We start from the raw sequence: 13,979 nt of genomic DNA on the forward strand, positions 1-13,979 counted from the left end.
GAGCCCCGGGTGCTGGCCTCGGACACAGTCCTGAGCGCGGACAGGTTTCACCCGGATAGTCACCGCGCCGCCGGGCCCAGGCCGCTTCTCTCCGATGAGAAGTCGTTCTGCGGCCTCGGACGCGCGGGGCAGGCGGCCGGCACCCCCCGGGGTCCCGCGCCCTCCCCCCAGGGTCCCGCACCCCCGGGGTCCCGCCCGCACAAATTCCGCGCCCAGAAACCTGTTCTTTAGCCGAAGGGGAGCGCGGGGCCCGAGACAGGGTCTGTGCGGAGCAGCGGGAAAGAACGTCGTGGATAGAGTTCGGCAGCCTTCGCGGGCACGCTCCTCTCCGGTCAGGCGGCGGGTGTAGACGGTGACTTGCCGCGTGGCCCACGCGCTCCTTGCCGACGGCTGCAGGTGGCCGAGGTGCGCTCAAGCCCACCTGCTCCATTTTCTCGCCAACACGCTCCTCCCGCGGGTTTTCTCCCGTGAACGTGCCAGAAACGGGCACCTGGGTTTGTCTTCCCGGAGGCAGGAGACGCGATGATCAACAATCTGCGAGGAGAAAACACCGCGGGGCCGGGAGGCGAGACGCCAAGCCTGTGCCCCGTGTGTCCGGGGACTAAGCGGGCCGCTTCTCGGGGACCGTCGCCGCGTGCAGTGACTGTGACGTCCGCCCAGCCCCGCTGCGGATCGGGTGCTCCCTCTTCCTCCCGAAGCCGGCAGGGTGAGGACCTCCGGGGGCTGGGATGGCGAGGGGCACTCTATGGCCGTCTAGGTGGCGGAACATAAAATAAGACAAAAATGAAATCTCCTGGGGTTTGTTTTTAAGAGTGTCATGCGCGAGCGTGGACGAAGAATCGTGACTCATAAACTCGACTAAACGCTCAGTGGAGTCACTCAAACTCTTCATAGACGATTACGGGGACCGGCGCCCCGCGTGGGGTTCCATGGTGTAATGGTTAGCACTCTGGACTCTGAATCCAGCGATCCGAGTTCAAGTCTCGGTGGAACCTGCCGAGTCTTTTGGTCTCGCTTTGTTTTTTTCCTGGAAAGTGCTGTTCACCTCAATGACCCCGACCAGTTTTGTCCTGGGAACCCCCTGTGAGTCCCTGCAAGTCCGCACACGCCTGCATCCGGGCCAGGACGAAGGAACAGAATTTCATTCTGGCTAAATGGGGTTTCTTTTTAAGGAGGGAAAGAACCATGAGACGGAAACACAGGAGGGAAACCGCAAAGCCCCTGTACTCTGCCGTGACCGGGAAACAACTCGAAATAAAAAGCAAGAATCGACTCACATAACATTTATTTTCTGTGCACATTAAAAAGAATGTTTGCACCTGTGAAATATTTCAAACAGGGGAAATAAATAATTCTAATGGTCCTCCTCCCCTCTCCCTATGGCCACTGAACCCAGTTTGTGTATACAACACACACACACACACACACACACACACACACACACGCAGAAACCAAAGGTGGAAAATCTGAAATTAGGGGACTCTAAGTAAGGGGTGCTTAAGACTCATTATCACATCGTAAAGGTATCTACAGATTCGACATATTTTGAGGTAAAACTTGAGGGGAAATCCATAGTAATAATCTCACTGGGCCTTCATCGGGCCATGGTGCCGCCCCCAGAACGCCACACTTCCCTCTTTCTCATCCAGGATGGCTAACTCCTGCTCTACAGCTATTTCTTTACTAATTACATTATTTGTACAAGTTTCCTTTTTTCATTTGCTCTTGTACTGTTGTGTATAGGCCTTCTTCTTCTTCTTCTTCTTTTTTAACTTCTGGTTGGGCATCTGTGTACATGCAGTGAGGTTGTTTTCATCCTGGATTGGAAATCTGCAGACGTTCCACTACGGGCTGGAAGATCCCACGCCAGCAAATAGTCTCATCACGACACCAGGCGGGTAGGAGATTGTTAGGCAATGTTCTCCCCCTCACAACCAACACCCATCACTGACTCCAAATGTGCTCGCCCTGCAAATTCTGTCCCCGTAGCCGGGTCTCGTTCACGGCCTGCTTCTTCTCCCGTTGTCGCTTTGTGCAAACTGTTTATCCAAACGTTCATATCCAGATTCCCCTTCATAATAAATGAGTTCTGTGAAGTCTCTGCCACCACGAGTAAACACACACCCTCATTCAAAATTAGAGATCTTTGGTTTTCTCTCTCACGGTGTGTCACTGACTGTGGGATACGCACAATCTTGAGTGTTTTGCTAGGTCTGTGCTGGGGAAACACCAATTATGGCTTTACCGCAGCCCCTCACCCTTCAGAGTATGTGGGATCTACTCTTCATACACTCCGTCACCCATGGATAGGGACTGCTCTTAGTGTGGTCCACACTGAAGTTTGCTTTATCCTTTCTCACCTTCCTAGGCACACAAATTTTCTTGTTCAGACAAAAATGCAAGAAGTGTCTCTACCCTGCAAAAGTAAAACTCTAAGTCTTTCCTGTAAATATTTTGCCATCAGAAAATGGTCCACATGAATCAAAATCAGAAAACTTAAAGAGGATACGATCAACAGATATTTCCTCTACACCAAAAACTGACAGTCGTGGTTGATTCAAACCTGTAGCCATACGGATTCGCCTGATTGTTATAGAAGAGGGGAGGAAAGATTGTGGAAACTCTTTTCCTTTCTGTTGTTTCTTATTAAGTGTGAGAAGACTCGGCCTAATTGAAGAAGAAGGAAGGCATGCATAAAGTAGATGAATATATGTCCAGAGAAAGTAGAAATTCAGTTTACCACAGTTGATATCAACCAGTCATTATATATGTATATATATTTAAACATATATATTTTTTTATTTTTGAGAGAGTTTAACACCGGGGGGGGGGTGCAGAAGGAGAGGGAGAGAGAATCTCAAGCAGGCCTCCTGTCCATCTCAGAGCCTGTTCCAAGGCTCCATGCGCCTTGGGCTTGGTGGGGGGTAGGGGGACAATCACACAGTTATGAGATCAGGACCGGAGTCAAATCAAGAGCTAGTTGTTCAACCAACTGAGCCACCCAGGTGCCCCCATCAGTCATTATATACTGAGATTCATCCATATAGCTATGTGTGGATCTATGCCTGTTAAATGCCGCCTAATCCTTTTGGTGGGAATACACTTTCTTAAATGACACAAAATACGTCTCAGCTGATGTAAAATCCTGGACTTACATTATGCTTCCCTGAGGATCTTGTCGGCGTTCCCCCACTGTCTCACACTGTTGGGTGTCATTCTGGGGAAGGCTGCTTCCAGGATGATTCTTGCCCTTAGCAATAAGGTGATCTTTTTAGTGACTCCCTAAATAATCATTTATCTTCAAAGCCATATAACTTTCAGTCACCTTCCCCCCGCCCCACGGCTCCATCCCCCACCAGGTCTTCTCACCCACAAGTTCACTCCCATCTTTCTTCCGGACCTGAACTCATAAGCCTCTTAATCACTGTTTGTTTCTCCTAATCATTTGTGAAACCCGCCGTAACACTTTCATCCCCTGAACGTGCTAGAGGAGAAGGGAGTGGGGACAGAAGAATCTGCTTTGGGGTCTCTCTCTGCAGCAGCATGGAAGCATTAATTCTAAGGAATATGTCCATCGATCGGGGCTTTGCAGAGTTTAAAAGTCTCCCTCCCTCCAATATATGTGCCTTAATTCCAATTCCTCCCCATCTCTGGGGCCAAAATAGCTCTCGCCTTTCTCTCAAACCAGTCTTCGACTCTACATCCAAATCCTGTTGGTTGGAAAAGTCTGTCCCGGCATCAGGCTCTGGGGTTCAGGAGCGGAAAAGGTCTGCTGCGTGGGAAACTCTTGGCGCGCTGTGAAGAAACGCCCCCCTCAGATGTAGGCGAACCCCCCACGTACTGAGGGGGGATGCTTCCGGCATCAGGGAAAACACGAGCACTGAACACTCAACGGACCGCAATATCCATCCCAGGCCAAATCCAGGGTCTTAGGTCACACCACTCTTGTGGTCTTATCGCCGGAGAGGACGAGTCCAGAACAGTGAGCCGACTCAGCGGTGGAGGCAGGCGCGGGTCTGAACCCCCCGCAGGGGCAGGGGCGGACGGACAGCTGCTGGGGGGTTGGGTGCGGGGCTCGCCCTCTGGCTTCCCAGTCCTGAGACCAGGATACAAACCTATTATGTCCGGTGGGATCTCTGAGGACCTGGTGTAAAGATCGACAAATAAGACGCGTCAAGTCCTTGGACCGCCGGGGTGCAGTAGGGGCCTGAAAAAGAGGACCTACTGTGATTTGGGGGCGCCAACAAATCTGCCCCTGAAGCTGCGAGCAACCTGAGCGTTTTAGGAGTGTCTCCTAAGGACCTTGTGAGCGCCCCGGCCCATCAACCCACCCGGAAGTCCGCGTCCATACCGCCTCACTGTGCGGCCCTGAGCAGTTTCTTCATCGATTAAGTGGAAGTAAAAATCTGATGGGGCTCCCGCTTAACTCCTGTCTTCTTGGCACAAAGTGATCGGTAGCGACCTACCAGAGTCACTGCTTTTCAGGGATCCTAACTTCCCACAGTGGGGGCTGGAGTCTGACGAAGTCGGGTGCCTCAGGCCAACTTGGCGAGTGGAGCCGAGCAGGGCGCTGCCCGCACTTGAGGAAGCAGCCCCCGCGGGTGGGGAACGGGGTGCGTTACCTTCATCTGCGGGTGTGGGTACGCCGGAGAATAATCCAGACTGTTCCTGGTAAAACCGTAGTCGGCAGGATTCGAACCTGCGCGGGGAGACCCCAATGGATTTCAAGTCCATCGCCTTAACCACTCGGCCACGACTACCTGCTCGCCTGGGGTGAACCGAGAGTGGATGCGTGCCGCACCCCAAGGAGTGGGGCCGGGCGACAGCCGGGAAGATCCGCGGGCCTCGCCCTCCGGAACAAAGGAGCCCGTCCACCGTGCAGGGCAAACCGAGAACCCGCGGGCTCGTGGCGGGTCAGAAAAAGGCTCCGGCACAAACCACTCGAATGTCCGAGGCCTGCAGCACCGGAGCCGTCCCCCAGCGGCCGCCCTCCGCGGACACCGCGGTCACAGCGGTCACAGGGTGCTTGGGAGCCCAGGAGGGAACCCAGGACGGAGCCCAGGTGGCAATCCAGGAGGGAGCCCAGGAAGGAATCCAGGAGGGAACCCAGGATGGAGCCCAGGAGGGGGCACAGGACAGAGCCCAGGAGGGAGCCCAGGAAGGAATCCAGGAGGGAACCCAGGAGGGAATCCAAGAGGGAACCCAGGACAGAGCCCAGGAGGCAATCCAGGAGGGAGCCCAGGAAGGAATCCAGGAGGGAGCCCAGGAAGGAATCCAGGAGGGAACCCAGGAGGGAATCCAAGAGGGAACCCAGGACAGAGCCCAGGAGGCAATCCAGGAGGGAACCCAGGAAGGAATCCAGGAGGGAACCCAGGATGGAGCCCAGGAGGGGGCACAGGACAGAGCCCAGGAGGGAGCCCAGGAAGGAATCCAGGAGGCAACCCAGGAGGGAATCCAGGAGGGACACAGGATAGAGTCCAGGAGGGAGCCCAGGAGGGAGCCCAGGAGGGAGGACCTGATGCCCACTGAGCTTTGAGGACCGCCGTCCTAGGGAAATGAACTTAACAAAGAGCGTGTACTGCACACAAACCTTTTCATTTCCCGTTGTGATAGGTTTAAAAAGGTATTAAAAATGGATGAAATGTTTAAATATTTTTGCTTCATCTGCCTAACAGATCAATAAAGGCCGCTAAACAGAAATTTGGGAGGTTTCTGTAATCGTCCTGGAAAACGTTTATGATATAACACGTATTCACTGACAAGAGCAGTGTGCAATTAACATGACCTCAGTGAGGCAACCTTTCGCCTGTGAAACACTGAGAGGAAGGGAGGGACGCTTCACGATGTTTCCGGTGCTGGCTTCCGGCTTGCGGAGTCAGGAGCGAACCTTCTGTTTGCTTCCTGCAGCGCGAAGTGATCCAGTCTTACAAGTGAATAGCAGAGCGACGCATTTTATTGATTTGTTGGTTATTTATTGATATTACCCGAGAGTTGACATTTGCCTCAAAGGGTTCTGGGATTCATTATCTGCCTCGTTGCCTGCAATGCACAATGAAAGTAATTACCTTGAACTTGTTTCTCAAAAAACCGGCGCCAGTCCGCGACTGGCAAAATTAACGAATTTTTAAAAGATGATTTTGAAAGAACAGTGAGATGGGGAACAGTTTTAGAAGCCTCTTACATTTGCATACATGTTCATGTTTTGAAGGTTTGAGGAACGGCTTTATTGGAGGCCTGTGCCAGGGTGATCTCCGCACACGGGTGCAGCCAGACAGTCTTTTAAATCAGATGGTTGTGGGTTTTCGGGGAGACGACCGCCGGATCTTCCACTATGTGCAGAACCCAACACTCGTCTTGAAAACGGTTGGTCGCTTGGAGTTGTCCAGCCTCGCCGGAAGCCGAGCTATCGAACCAGCCTGATGACAGGGTCCCGGCGGTGGAGGATGGGGACTGCAGAGAGGCCCACAAGTACAAGTACAAGTGAAGCTTCTTGTACTCCCGCTTTCATGTAATTTGGCCTTAGCTTGGTCAGGGCAGCCCCCCTACCAATGAAAGTACCTGGGGATTTGTTGGTTGGGGAATTGCCCACGACAGGCCCCCCGGGAAAAGGACCATTGGGGAAAGAAATAAGATTCCGCAGGGAAATTGTGCGGCCCCACATCCAGCCCTTGCCACCCCCTATAAAGACTCCTCTGCCTAAAGGAAGGATGGGCCCATATATTTCCCAGCCAAGGAGGGGGCAAATGGGTTCGAAATCCCCACTATGGCAACAAAGAAACGTATCTATGGATACAAGTTACTCCAACCCCTAGGCCCGCTTGGCCCCCAGGAGGCTTCCAGATGATAACTGGACCTGGTGGGTTAAGGTACAGAATGGTTCATTAGTTCCTAGGCATACATTGTCCCTCTGGGAGCACGTGAGGGGTGGGTTCCCAGGGCCCTCTTGGCTCCCTCCCAGCATCCCAGACCAAAGCGAATACCTTTGTTCCTTGTAGTGCAAATGGTTCAAAGAAACAATTAAAAAGTCCTATCCCTGTAAACGTTCCACTTGAGGTGTGGAGAGCTAGATGACCTTGAAAGGGCAGGAGGGAACGTTACAAGAAAATAACTATGTTGTTCCTTTATGGGTGATCACACAAAGGAACATTTTTAGAATTAGTTAATGCCTAGAAACATAGATAACACAGCTACAAGGAATTTGCTAAAAAATATAATGCCACGTTTGCCACAATAAAGCGGCCAGTCGAACCCACTGCTGTTGTCTGTGTCCATGTGTTATTTTCCCCGACGCCGTTCATCCTTCGGGAACGCCTGGACCTGCTGGGGCTGGACCTCGGCACAGCCTGTCGCTGTCCTCACGGAGCCGCGGCCCGATGCTACAGCCCGTGCGGGTTTGCTGCGCGTCTCCCGGGTCCCCTCGGCAGCTGGCCGCGCAGGGAGCTGGGCTCCCGGGAGGTGTCCTGCCGCAGCCCCTTCCGGCAGGCCGCCCGAGGCAGGGGTCCTCCCGAGCTCACGACAAGGACGCGTGACCCCGCCCATTCGCCCCGCTGATGTCCAACGGGAAGAGACGGGAACAGCAGATGCGCTTCCTGGTGGAAGATGCGAGCCCCTGACACCTGTCCCTGACGCCTGCCCCTGACGCCTGCGGGCCTCACGGCTACTTATGCTAATGAGGCCCACGGCTCCCGTGTAGTCGTGGCCGAGTGGTTAAGGCGATGGACTAGAAATCCATTGGGGTCTCCCCGCGCAGGTTCGAATCCTGCCGACTACGGCGCCCCGCCCCCCACCTGGGGGCTATCCTATTGTCGCCGCCTGAGCCGGGAAGGCAGCGACCCGGTCCTTTCTGGGGCGGCGGGAAGACTCCGCGCTTGCCCGGACACGAGGCGCGCGCGCCGTCTTTCCATGCACTTTTGCACAAGTCACTCGGCCACAGTCCTGCAGGTGCGTCCCTGTCCCCGAGGAGGAGCCAGGCTTCTCGATGCTCCCGTGTCCGCCGCGGTCCCAGCCCCGCTCGGACGGCAGCGTGTCCGCCCGGGAGGTGGCCGCGGGGTCCGCAGGGGGCTTCTCCCCGAGCCGGGGAAGATGGCAGGTGCGGCGTCCCCCCGGGAGCCGGACCTGGAATTCACAGAGCCCTGAGCACAGAAGGGGTGCAACCACAGCCGGACCCGCAGCTTGTCCCGCTCCTCCCTTCCAGCGGCTCATCCTCCGGGGGCTGCGCCGCGGCTCGTGAACAGACACGGAAGGAGAAACGCGGGAGTTTGCCCCCTAGACTTCCGGTTAAAAGTCCGCCCCCTCCCGCCTCAACGGCGCGGCCGCTGCGGTGACGGAACGGCGCGTCCTTCCCGAGTCGGGAGACTTCACCCGGGCCCCGGGGAGCCGGGCTTCTCACCGAGACCGGGATCGGGCCGGTACGTGCGGGGAGGCGCGCGGGGAGGGGGTCCCGGAGTCAGGGGCCGCAGGGCGGGGGCGCCGCCGTCTGGGGCGCGCACGTCTCGGGTCCCGCTCGTCCCGGCCCGGAAGCGAGGCGGACGCTGGGGTCACTTCTGCGAGCGGTTCCCGCCCGCGAACCCCCCGCCCGCCCGCGCCCCGGTCCTTTTCCGTCCGCTCCCGCCGCGCGGCCCCGTGTCCTCCCCCTGCCCGCAGTCTCCCCCTGCCCTTTCCCGTCCCACCCTCCCCCTGCCCACCCGCCCCCGCAGCACCTCCTCCCCCGGGAGCCGCGGCACCGCGTCCCGCCGCCCGCTCCCCCACGCGTACGGACTCCCGCTATCGCGGGGGCTTCTCCTACGGGCGCCCCCCGGAGCGTCACCTCCCCTCCCTCCGCCCTGAACCCCCACTCTCTCCGAGGGTCACCTCCGCTCCGCCGAGGGTCAGCCCCGCTCCTCCCAGGGTCAGCTCCCTTTCCCCCGAGGGTCCCCTCCGCGGCGTCCCAAGCCAAGGCCGCCAGCGCCTGGCGGCGCGGGAAGCAGGGAGGGGCGCGGCCGGGCTCACGAAAGGCCCCTATGACTCTTTAGGTTTGAGCCCGAGTCCAGCCGGCAGACCGGGAGTCGAGGTGCCAGAAAAATGAAAGGCTGGGAGGGTTTGCCGTTATTCCGTGAGCTTTGAGAAAGAGGTGCGAGGAAGAGAGAGCAGGGCAGCCGTGAGATCCTTCCCCGGGAGGGGCCTCCGCCCTGGGGGTGCTTGGGAAGCAGACCCCGCGCTCGCGGGCAGCAATAAGCGAGCTTAGCAGAGGATGGTTTCGATCCATCGACCTCTGGGTTATGGGCCCAGCACGCTCCCGCTGCGCCACTCTGCTCGTCTGGCGAGGCCACCGCTGGCTTTCCTACCCCGATTCCTACCTGCTTGACCCGCGTGCTGCTACGCTCCGTCCCCCACTCTCCCTCCCTCCCTCCCTCCGACTCTGCTCCCCGTTTCACTCCCTTCCCAGCCCAACAATCCACGCCACTCCCGACGTGTCCTCGCCGCGCAGACCCTCGGGGACCTCCAGTCCTCTCCCTGCGAGGTCGCCCGTCACCCGCCTGCGCTGGGAGTGATGATGGCGAGGATGTCAGCTCGGGCAAAGCCCCTTCCTTGGGATTCGCCCCTGGTCCTCCAGCCCATCACCTTTCTCCTCTTCCTTCTCGCCGCGCACTCGGATTTATCCGCTAACGTGGTCCCGGGCTCTGTTTTACCTTTCGTGACCCCTGCCCGCGCGTCCGCACAGGTCTCATTCGCTCGGCCGCTCTCCGTTATTGGAGATCCCAAAGTCACCCCCCCCCCATTTCCAAGCCCCCATCGCGGGGTTCAGAGCCACCTGCACCCAGCTCTGGAAGCGCCCCCACCCCCACCCCCGCGCACCGCGCTCAGAGGTCAGACGTGGGGCTGCGCGACAGGTCCGTTTCTACCTGCGGGGTCTTGGCCCTCGGGCACCGACAGACGGATGACTTAGCCCAGAAGGCCCTAGCGACTCTGCAGGCTGCCAAGGCTGCGGGCGTTTGAAGAAACCCGACACGCCAGCTCCCGGGGCAGAGACGGGCCCTCTCCGAGGCGATTTTACCCAAACCCGGGCCGCGCTTCCCCCATACAGGCGCGGTTTGTGGCACCTGCAAACCCCTGAAGGCGCCGACTGGTTTCCTCCTTCACCCCCTTCGCTTCCCTTCCGAATTCTGCAGGGTGCGCACGTTCTCGGGCACATTCTCGTCCTTTCTGCCCCGTTCCCTCTTGTCTGCCACAGAAGCGCAGACCCTGTGTGGACCGCCCGGGACAGAACGTTCCGTCACTTCTACGGCTGACCCCCGCCAGCAGGAACGGGACACGGCCCCCTCCTGCCGGAAGAGGGTCACGCGGCCTCTGCACCTGTGCGTCGGTCACTTGGACTCCCGAATGCTCTCCCGGGAAATTGCAAGGGTCGAACCAAGACTTCCAAAAAAGATCGTGGAAACGCGGAGACGGCCCCGCCACCGGGGATTTGGCCCGCGCTCCTCAATTCTGTCAAGCGAAGCCAGACTCCGGGCGCCTGTCCTTAGCTGGACTGGCCGCCCGTTTTTTGGCTTTGATTCAAAGTGCTAACTTCGAAGCCTGTGACACTATTTCTGGACTGCACTAGAAGGGCTGAAACTTACATTTTTATGTCTAGAGGGAGCCCAGTTTTTCACCCTCAGGATTGACAGTGGGAGTCAAGAGGCTCCAGTTGTCGATCTCTGGTCGGCTCCGCGGCCCCCACTCCAGCAGCTTCGTCTTTAGATGTCCCCACCCACCCATCACTTCTGGCAGTGTCTTAGGCTCGAGGATCCTCTGTCTTGGTCTTTCTTCAACTTTTCAGGTGGAAAACTTAGCTGCAGGGAGGATCAGGCTCTAGCGGATTGCTTGTTTCGTATGGAACACGGGAGATGGAAATTCCTGCAGCTAAATGAGAACTAGACTTAGATCCAGCAAGATCACTCACCGGGATGAAGCAATTGTCTTCGACTTTGACTCTCTCCCAGTGAGGTGAAAGAACATAGTGAAATGTACGTTCGAAGCCGAAGTTTCTGACTCTTTGACATAATGGGTCCCATAGATGACCCTTTGCTCTCATGACAAATGGGCACGTTGTGCTTTGTCCCTGGGTTGACGAGACTCGGTTTGATTTAGTCTCCAGCTTCCTGCTTTGTCAGCCTCTGAGGGCAACCAGGGAGCTACCCTCCAAACCGGGACAAACCCTGATGGAAGGTTCAGACGGACTCTGGATCAAGCTCTGTGAGGAATGATGGACAGCGCGAAGACATTCGCTGTGAAATCATGTGCAATACAAAGATAAGGGGCACTAAGGAATCTACTCCTGAAATCGTTGTTGCACTATATGCTAACTAATTTGGATGTAAATTTAAAAAAAGAAATAAAAAAATAAAATTACAAAAATTACATTATCCACAAAAAAAAACAAACAAACATTTTGAGGGAAATACAGACCGAAGAAGGTTAAACATGTAGCCTACGCTAATAAAACAGCAGAGCCGGAAGCTTCTGGTTTCTTTACATTCTAGACCTACCTGGCAACTACCCCTCTAATAAAAAGCTCTTTTGTAATGATACAAAAAAAAAGAAGATTTCAAAACTCTAAATGTAATAGTTTTTGATTCTTTAAGCTGTGGAACGCATATATAATGGAATATTCTGCAGGTGATCGTGTGAATGAGGCAAGTTCGTTTGTACTGATGTGAATTACACATGCATAATATATGTAAATCTATGTATTTACTCCATGTAACTGCAGACTCACTGAGTTGTAAGAAGTAATACTAGAGAGAGAACACGTACCCGAGTTTCCCCCCATGGTGACATCCGGGCTCATCACATCACCAGCAGGATATCGACATTGATACAGCCCTCCAAGTCTTATTCTCATCTCCCCAGTTGTACTCACTTTTGTGTGAGTACGTTCACCTCTATGCAGTTTATCCCGGGCAGATTCACGTAGCCAGCACCCCAAGCCCTTGTGGCTTCCTGGCAGTGAGACTCCGCCCCCCCATCTTCTCCCAGCATTTCCCTCCCTAAGGCCAGAAAACCAGAAGCTGATTCTTCATCTAAGTGAGTCTTTCCCAGAATGTTGTAGAAGTGGAATCACACAAAATATAACTTTTTGAGATTGGCTTCTTTTCCACACAAGTCCCTGGAAATTCATCCAAGTGGCCACATGTGTCTGTAATCTCTTCCTTTGTACCGGAAGCATATTTCACAGTGTGGATACATCATTAGCTGTTCAGACATTCACCTACCTGTGTTTCCAGTTTGGGGCTAGTCTGGGTAAAGATGCTGTAAAAAAAAAAAAAAAAAAACAAAAAACAAAAAAAACAAAAAAACAAAAAAAAACTGCATACAGATCTTTGTAGGAACATAAGTTCCTATTTCTCTGGAATAAATACCCGAGAGTGCGATTACTGGATTATCTGAAAATTTCATGTTTACTTTTCTAAGAAACTACCAAACCATTTTCCTGAGTCACTTTACCATTTTACGTTCCCACCATCAGTGTAGGAGTGATTTAGTTTCCCCACATCCTCGCCAGAATCGAGTGTTGTCATTATTTTTGGTTTAGCCATTCTGACAGGTGGAGGGTGATACCTTATTGTGGTTTTAATTTGTATTTCCCTGACAGCTAAGGAAGTTGAACATTTTGTTCCTGTACTTAATTTGCCATCCATATATTATCATAGGTGTAATGTCTCTCATGTCTTTTATCCACTTTCTAACTAAAGTGTTGGTTTTCTTTCCTGGTCTGTCCAGTTTCGAGAATTCTGTGTAGATGTTCTAGATACTGTCCTTTACCAGATATGTGGGTTATAAATATTTCTCCCAATTTGTAGCTTGTTTTTTCAACTGCTTCATAGCGTCTTTCTGCAGAGTAAAAGTTGTTAATTTTGAAGAGGTCTGATTTATCTCTTTTCCTTTTGAGGATGGAGCTTTTGGTACCAAGTCGAAGGAGTCTGCCTGACCCTAGATCCTGAAAAATCTGCTATGTTGTTTTCTAAAAGTTTTAGAACTTTACATTTCAGTCTGTGATTCATTTTAAGTTAATTTTTGTGTACAGAATGAGATTTAGGTCGATGTGGGTTTTGGGTTTTGTTTTTGTTGGGGTTTTTGGCCTACGGATGCCAGCTACTCGAGGACCAAGTATTGAAGGCTCCCTCTTCTGTTGAATTTTTTCCCCTACGCTACTGTTCAGAAATCAGTTGGGCATATTTCCATGGGTCAGTATGTATTGTTAAGGGAAAGAAATAACCAAGATGAACACTCTGTACGAATTTGCAACCCTTCACTTAAGAGTATAGAGTGGACTGAACATTATACACACATGTAACTCTGGAAAGTCATACAAAAACTCATTCCACTGGGGAGGCAAATCGAAGAGCTCAAGCAATTAGATGGAAAACACTTTTTTTCACTGCGTGTATCCCAATATCATTGGAGATTCATATCGTGATTATTATTTTTAAAATATTTTAAATATTGAAATTCTTTTTTTTATTAAAAATTTTTTATGTTTTTTTGAGACAGAGACAGAGCATGAATGGGGGAGGGGCAGAAAGAGAGGGAGACACAGAATCCAAAGCAGGCTCCAGGCTCTGAGCTGTCAGCACAGAGCCCGACGTGGGGCTTGAACCCATGGACCGCGAGATCACGCCCTGAGCTGAGAAGTCGGTCATTCAACCAACTGAGCCACCCAGGCGCCCCAATATTGGAATTCTTAATATGCAAAGAAAACATACTTTCTGTCCGTTGATAACAGCTTTGTTCTAGACTTTATTTTCCAGTGACATGGAAGCAAATGATTTTACCGTCTTCGGATAGCATTTACTTCTGGCGCTTCTTTCCTTACCCCTTACCCAGGCTGGGGTTGTGGCAAGCCAGCCTGAAACTCCAGATCAGCCTGCACAGACGCATGAAAACATGAGTGTATTGGGGGATATTAGCGATACAGCTGGTCTGCAAAAATTGCCGAATGGTAACGATTCCATGGAGAA

General features: G+C 53.5%; 1 protein-coding gene and 4 non-coding genes across 5 annotated transcripts in view; 3 read left to right on the plus strand and 2 right to left on the minus strand.

Moving 5' to 3' along the window:
• LOC109252608 (histone H2B type 1-C/E/F/G/I) overlaps positions 1–13,979 on the plus strand; it is a 490,736-nt gene that overhangs the window by 151,684 nt on the left and 325,073 nt on the right. The window lies entirely within an intron of this gene.
• On the plus strand, positions 924–995 carry TRNAQ-CUG (transfer RNA glutamine (anticodon CUG)). Its single transcript has one exon. It is a non-coding gene; the product is annotated as a tRNA-Gln (tRNA).
• TRNAS-UGA (transfer RNA serine (anticodon UGA)) lies at positions 4,679–4,760 on the minus strand. Its single transcript has one exon. It is a non-coding gene; the product is annotated as a tRNA-Ser (tRNA).
• On the plus strand, positions 7,690–7,771 carry TRNAS-AGA (transfer RNA serine (anticodon AGA)). The gene has a single exon. It is a non-coding gene; the product is annotated as a tRNA-Ser (tRNA).
• TRNAM-CAU (transfer RNA methionine (anticodon CAU)) lies at positions 9,221–9,292 on the minus strand. Its single transcript has one exon. It is a non-coding gene; the product is annotated as a tRNA-Met (tRNA).

This window comes from Panthera pardus, unplaced genomic scaffold (assembly GCF_024362965.1).
Source record: "Panthera pardus isolate Hobbes unplaced genomic scaffold, ASM2436296v1 HiC_scaffold_17, whole genome shotgun sequence".
Lineage (NCBI taxonomy): Eukaryota > Metazoa > Chordata > Mammalia > Carnivora > Felidae > Panthera > Panthera pardus.